We start from the raw sequence: 6000 nt of genomic DNA, 5'->3' as shown, positions 1-6000 counted from the left end.
TTTCTACATTACGAACGTTATTGATTCTCACGCCGGAGGGTGGTTACAGGAAGCCCCCCCCCTCTTGTCCTTCCTGTAACGAGACTCACGGTGTCTGTTTTGCAGGTTCCGGTCACTGGACTTTGGGAGGTTGTACTCATATCTTGGTTGTAATTATCGTATCCTACCTTGTGGACTCACTAGATCCAGGACCCATACCCGGGGATCGGATCTGTGTTTCTTCATTGGCGCCATCCGTGTTTTGTGTTAGAACAACAATTGTTTTCGTTGGTTTTTTGGTTCGTTCGATATGAGTAAACCTCTTGAAGGGCCGACGGGAACCCCTGCACCTGATTCGCGTGTGACTAACACGGAAGCACCTCCGGGTCTTAGTGTTTTTGCACGTATTACGACTCCAGGTGGTCGTACTCTTGAACGTGTCACAACTCCGGGGTCACGAATCACCAATGTAACACCTGGGGGTTTTACCCTAGAAAATGTTACAACACCAACCGGTCCCACTCCCACAGACGGGGGACGTGGCTCGGCACCAGAAGGCTCAAATTTGGGTAATCTCAGACGGATTACGGATGAAACTCGCCGAAACCAGTCAGAATTTGATCTGGAAAATGATTTAGGCAACTATGACATGGCGAGATCTCATCAACGTAATTCCAAATCAAGAGAAAAGCTAACTCCCGAGAAGTGGCTTCATGTGCAACAACAAAGTTTGGTGGTTGAATATGAGCGCAGAAAACGTGATGAACGATTTCATGCCCGCCCTTTGAATTATGAGGAATCTCCTAGGAGATCTCCTTCTCCTCCACCACCAGTAAGAGGAAGTCAGCTCCGTTACAGCCAATCGACGGAACCAGAGTTTGGCGAATTACCGAGGTTACGTCCTCGTTCTCGCATAAATATGCGGATGCCATCTTACTTGGAAGAATTTGATAGTTACGACTCAACTTACCGACCGGGAGAATACAGTATGTATACCGGTGATAGTAGGATGAGTTCACGGGCAAGAAGTAGTCGTCCACAGGACATAGTTCGCCACACTGAATACCACAGTAACGCTGAACGGGACTTCACCAAACCATATCGTCCGGCAGCCTTTTCCGAAAAGTCAAAATTCATAGCAAGTATTGCTACAACACCCTTCCCTGTCAATGCTAAAATACCTACATCAGTGGGTAAGTACAATGGTATGACTGATCCAAGCGATCATCTCCAGAATTTCGTGGCAGTAGGTGGGGTCAGTGGCTGGACGCTCCCCTATTGGTGTCATATGTTTGCATTGACAATGACGGGGGCAGCGAGGGAATGGTTTGAAAAATTACTTGATGGTCAAATTTCTAGCTGGGATGACCTTGTAAAAAAGTTTTCTCAACAGTTCAGCCAGCAGAAGAAACATACACGAGACCAGTCAGAAATTTTGGATGTTGTCCGCCGAGATAACGAATCCATAGAAGATTTTATCACCAGATTCAACGATGAAAGTCTGAACATCAGTGGGATAAGCAAAGATATGCTTCGTGGTGCCTTCCGCAAGAACGTCAAATGTGACGACTTAGTCCGCACACTTACTGGCAGAGATGGAATGCCAAAAGAGTGGGATGATCTTATGACCGCAGCAAAGGTGTATGCTAACACTGAGAAAACATTGAGAAATGGTAACCCGAAGCAAAAATTTAAAGTCGAATTTCAAACTCCAAGACCTAATAGACAGGCGAAAGGCCCAATCTGGTCGAGACTTCAGCCAAGCGTGGACGTGTCAAAACCATTTGATGCAAGATCCCTCATAGGAAACAAGAACAAGACTGGACCCTCAAACCGAGGTCCCAACAATTGGACTCCCCTTTTAAAGACTCTCGCTGAAATCCTCACTACAGAAAATATAAGTTTCAGAAAGCCACAGCCACTGACAAGAAGGTCATTCTTAGATGCCAAGAAACATTGTTCGTATCATCATGACATTGGTCATAATACGAATGAGTGTAGAACATTAAAAAGTGAAATTGAGGCAGCTGTGAAGTCTGGAAAACTTAAGCATTTAGTGAAAAATGGGAAACCCGATAACGGTAAAGCTCCCATTCGAGACAACCAAGGTCCAAGTAAAAAGCAAATTAAATATTTGAACGTTCATATGATACAAGACGAGTTCAAAGCAGGAAATAAGAGAAAAGAATCTGATGATGAAGAGTGGAAGAATGAGCCAGTGATCTTCCCTCGAGTTAAAGGGGGCCGAACAACAAGAATCCCCTGATCATCACCGCCCTCTTCGGGCATTATCGTTCTCATTACGTCTTCTTCGACTCCAGCATTACGTCGGATATCATGTATGAACAATGCTTTGAATAGCTTGACGAAGAAGGCAAAGAAAAATTGAAACCCATTCATGCTCCAGTATCCGGGTTTGGAGGGGAAATAATGCATCCGCGAGGAGTAATTTCATTCCCAGTTACCTTGAGAGACGGAATTCATTCAAGAACCGAGGAAGTCGAATTTCTGGTTTTGCCAGCAACATCGAAGCATGACATTATTCTCGGACGAGAAGCAATTGGTGACTTCAACGCTCATCCGTCCACAGCACACGGTGCAGTAGGAGTTCCGACTTGCACTGGTATAGCAATAATTCATGTCAATCGACATTGCTTTGCAACCGAGAGCTCAAAACCCAGCAAGATCCCAAAACAAACTTTGAGAACTGAACCAGAAAAGTTGGCCTTGAACAAAAATTTTCCTGATCAAACTGTAACAATTGGACCTGCTATCTTTGAGATAGTACGGACTTTCTTAAAACAGTTATTATCAAAGAATGTTGATGTGTTCGCATGGCAGCCCGCGGACATGACTGGTGTCCTGCGGAGTATTACGGAACACAAATTAAGGGTAAACCCGTTATTTACACCGATTGTTCAGAAACAACGTAAGATTGGTCCAGAACAAACAAAGGCAATGAATGAACACGTCCAGGACCTCTTACAAGCTGGGATCATTCGTCTAATCCGTTATTAGACTTGGGTTGCCAAACCAGTTATCGTTCCCAAAAGCAACGGGGCGTGGCGGATGTGTATTAATTTTAAAGATCTAAATAAAGCATGTCCTAAGGATTGTTATCCGCTACCAGAAATCGATCTCAAGGTTGATGTTGTGGCACCATTCAAATTCAAGTGTTTCTTGGACGCCTACAAAGGCTATCACCAGATCCGCATGGCAGCGGGCGATGAAGATAAGACAGCATTTCGCACTGACCAGGGCACCTTTTGTTATAAAATGATGCCTTTCGGATTAAAGAATGCGGGAGCCACATATCAGCGGCTTATGGACATAGCGTTTAAAGATCAAATTGGTCGAAATTTGGAAGTTTATATGGATGACCTCGTAATCAAAAGTGTTGAAGAAGATCAGATGTTGAGAGACATCGAAGAGACATTCGAAACCTTGAAAAGTATCAACATGAAGCTGAATCCAGCCAAATGTTCATTCGGAATGGAGGAAGGGAAATTTCTCGAAGTAATTGTCACAGATGCGGGCTTCAAAGCTAACCCGGATAAAGTTCAGGCGGTAGCCCGCATGCCTTCGCCTTCTTCCCTCAAAGAAGTTCAGACACTCAATGGTTGATTGGTCACTTTAAATCGTTTTTTGTCAAATCATGCAGCCAAATCTCATCCCTTCATCTCAACTCTAAGAAATTGCTTCAAGAAAGCGCAATTTAAGCGGACCGCGGAAGCGGAACAAGCTTTCTTGGAAGTTAAAAAACGTTTGATGGAACTTCCCATGCTAACAGCACCTCATGCGGGAGAACCTTTAACATTATACTTATCAGCTTCAGATATTGCCATTGGGGCCGTCCTTCTGAAAAACGAAAGAATGTTCAAACACCAATCTATTATGTCAGCAGAACGCTATCAGACCCAGAAACAAGATATTCTATGCTCGAAAAACTTGTTTTGGCACTGGTATACGCTGCCCGACATCTCTGCAGATACTTCCAAGGACATCCCATTAATGTCCTGACCGGATACAAACTCAAGAACGTCCTCAGTAAGCCAGAATTGTCTGGGCGATTGGCCAAATGGGCCATTGAGCTAGGTGAACACGCAATAGAGTATAAACCTAGACCAGCAATCAAAGGGCAAGTGTTGGCGGACTTCGTAACAGAAGTCCCGCACCACAAAGAAAAAGAATGCTTGATCGAGCAACAACCTCAAGTACCTCCGGAATTGGGACAGATTTGGTCTCTTTTCACGGACGGAGCTTCAAGCAATGAGGGATCTGGCGCAGGCCTCAGGCTAGTCAATCCCGAAGGGCACGAGTTCACATACGCCATAAAGTTAGACTTCAAAAGTACTAACAATGAGGCAGAGTATGAAGCTTTTTTGGCAGGCTTGCAGATAGCCAATAAGCTTGGGGTTAAACATTTGGAAGTTCGCGTGGATTCTATGTTGATTGCGGGACAGATCAACAGTACATACGAAGCAAAAAACGATGTCATGGCTTCATATGTATCACAAGCGAAGGATTTAATGCTTCAATTTTCCTCATGCAAAGTCATACATATTAAGAGAAGCGAAAACAAACCGGCCGATGCTCTTAGAAAACTAGCTTCAACAAATTTTGAACATTTCGCTAAAGACATACGTGTTGAAGTATTGGATCGCCCATCTGTTCCAAAACATCAAGTTTTGGTAACCCAAACCGGAGCGGAATCTTGGATGACACCCATTATAGCCTATTTGTCATCCGGAAGAAAAAATGATGGCCCGGAAGATAAAACACAAAGCCTTGAATTATCAAATGCTTGACGGTGCTTTATACCGACGTTCCTTCCTCGGACCACTACTTCGATGTGTGGATGCTGAGGACGCGAACTATTTAATCAGAGAGGTTTATGAAGGCATATGTGGTCTTCACGCTGGCCCGCGCATGGTCGTAGCCAAATTGATGAATGCCGGATATTATTGTCCAGGAATGCATTTGGATGCTGTGCAAGAAATAAGAAAGTGTGATTCATGCCAGCTTCATGCACCTAATACGCTACGACCAAAGAATGAGTTAGTTCCAGTCACTTCAGCTTGGCCGTTCCAGAAATGGGCGATTGACATAATGGGACCTTTCCCCGAAGCCCCCGGATGAGTCAAATTCTTGATAGTAGCAATAGACTACTTCACAAAGTGGGTAGAAGCTAAACCGGTCGCCTCCATAACGGCAACAAGCATTAAGAAATTCCTGTGGGAATTCATAATATGCCGGTTTGGCCTTCCTCTGGAACTCGTTAATGATAACGGAACTCAGTTCGCGGACAGTGGGCTACAAGAATGTTTAAAAGAGTTACACATTTCTCAAATCTTCACCTCTGTAGTCCACCCGCAAGGGAATGGTCAGGTTGAAAGAACCAATCGGACCATTAAGGAAGGAATTAAGGCCAGATTAGGACTAAAAGGACTGGTTGGGTCGATGAATTACCCCACGTATTATGGGCTTTCCGCACCCAAAGGAATTCCAGTAATTCCGAAACCCCCTTTAGTTTAACTTATGGCACAGAGGCCATGATTCCGGCCGAAATCGGGATCCCATCCGCCAGAGTCCTCATGATCGAGGATAACGATCATGAGCTCCGGATGAACCTTAACCTCCTTGAGGAAAGAAGAGAGTTGGCATCAATCCGCGAGCATAATTATAAACGCCAGTTGCAAAAGTATTATAACTCGCGGATCCAGAGATGTGAATTTGACGCGGGAGATTTTGTCTTCCGCAACAATGAAGCCTCCGGGCAAGAGCCCCCAGGCAAGTTGGCTCCAACTTGGGAAGGACCTTATAAAATCCAGAAAGTTTTATCTAAAGGTGCCTACAAATTAGAAAGGTTGGTCGGGACAGAGATCCCTAGAACTTGGAATGGGGCCCAACTGAGGAAATGCTACATTTAGTAGGTTTGTCTTTTGGCCTGCACGCCTAACTAGATGTTAAAAATCTTTGTAATTTCGTTTCTTATAATTCGGCTTACGCCTCAGTTATAGA

This window comes from Bidens hawaiensis, unplaced genomic scaffold (assembly GCF_021521415.1).
Source record: "Bidens hawaiensis isolate Kalapana, Puna unplaced genomic scaffold, B.hawaiensis_p1.1 tig00010745_1, whole genome shotgun sequence".
Classification (NCBI taxonomy): domain Eukaryota; kingdom Viridiplantae; phylum Streptophyta; class Magnoliopsida; order Asterales; family Asteraceae; genus Bidens; species Bidens hawaiensis.
Note: the sequence above shows the minus strand (reverse complement) of the source record.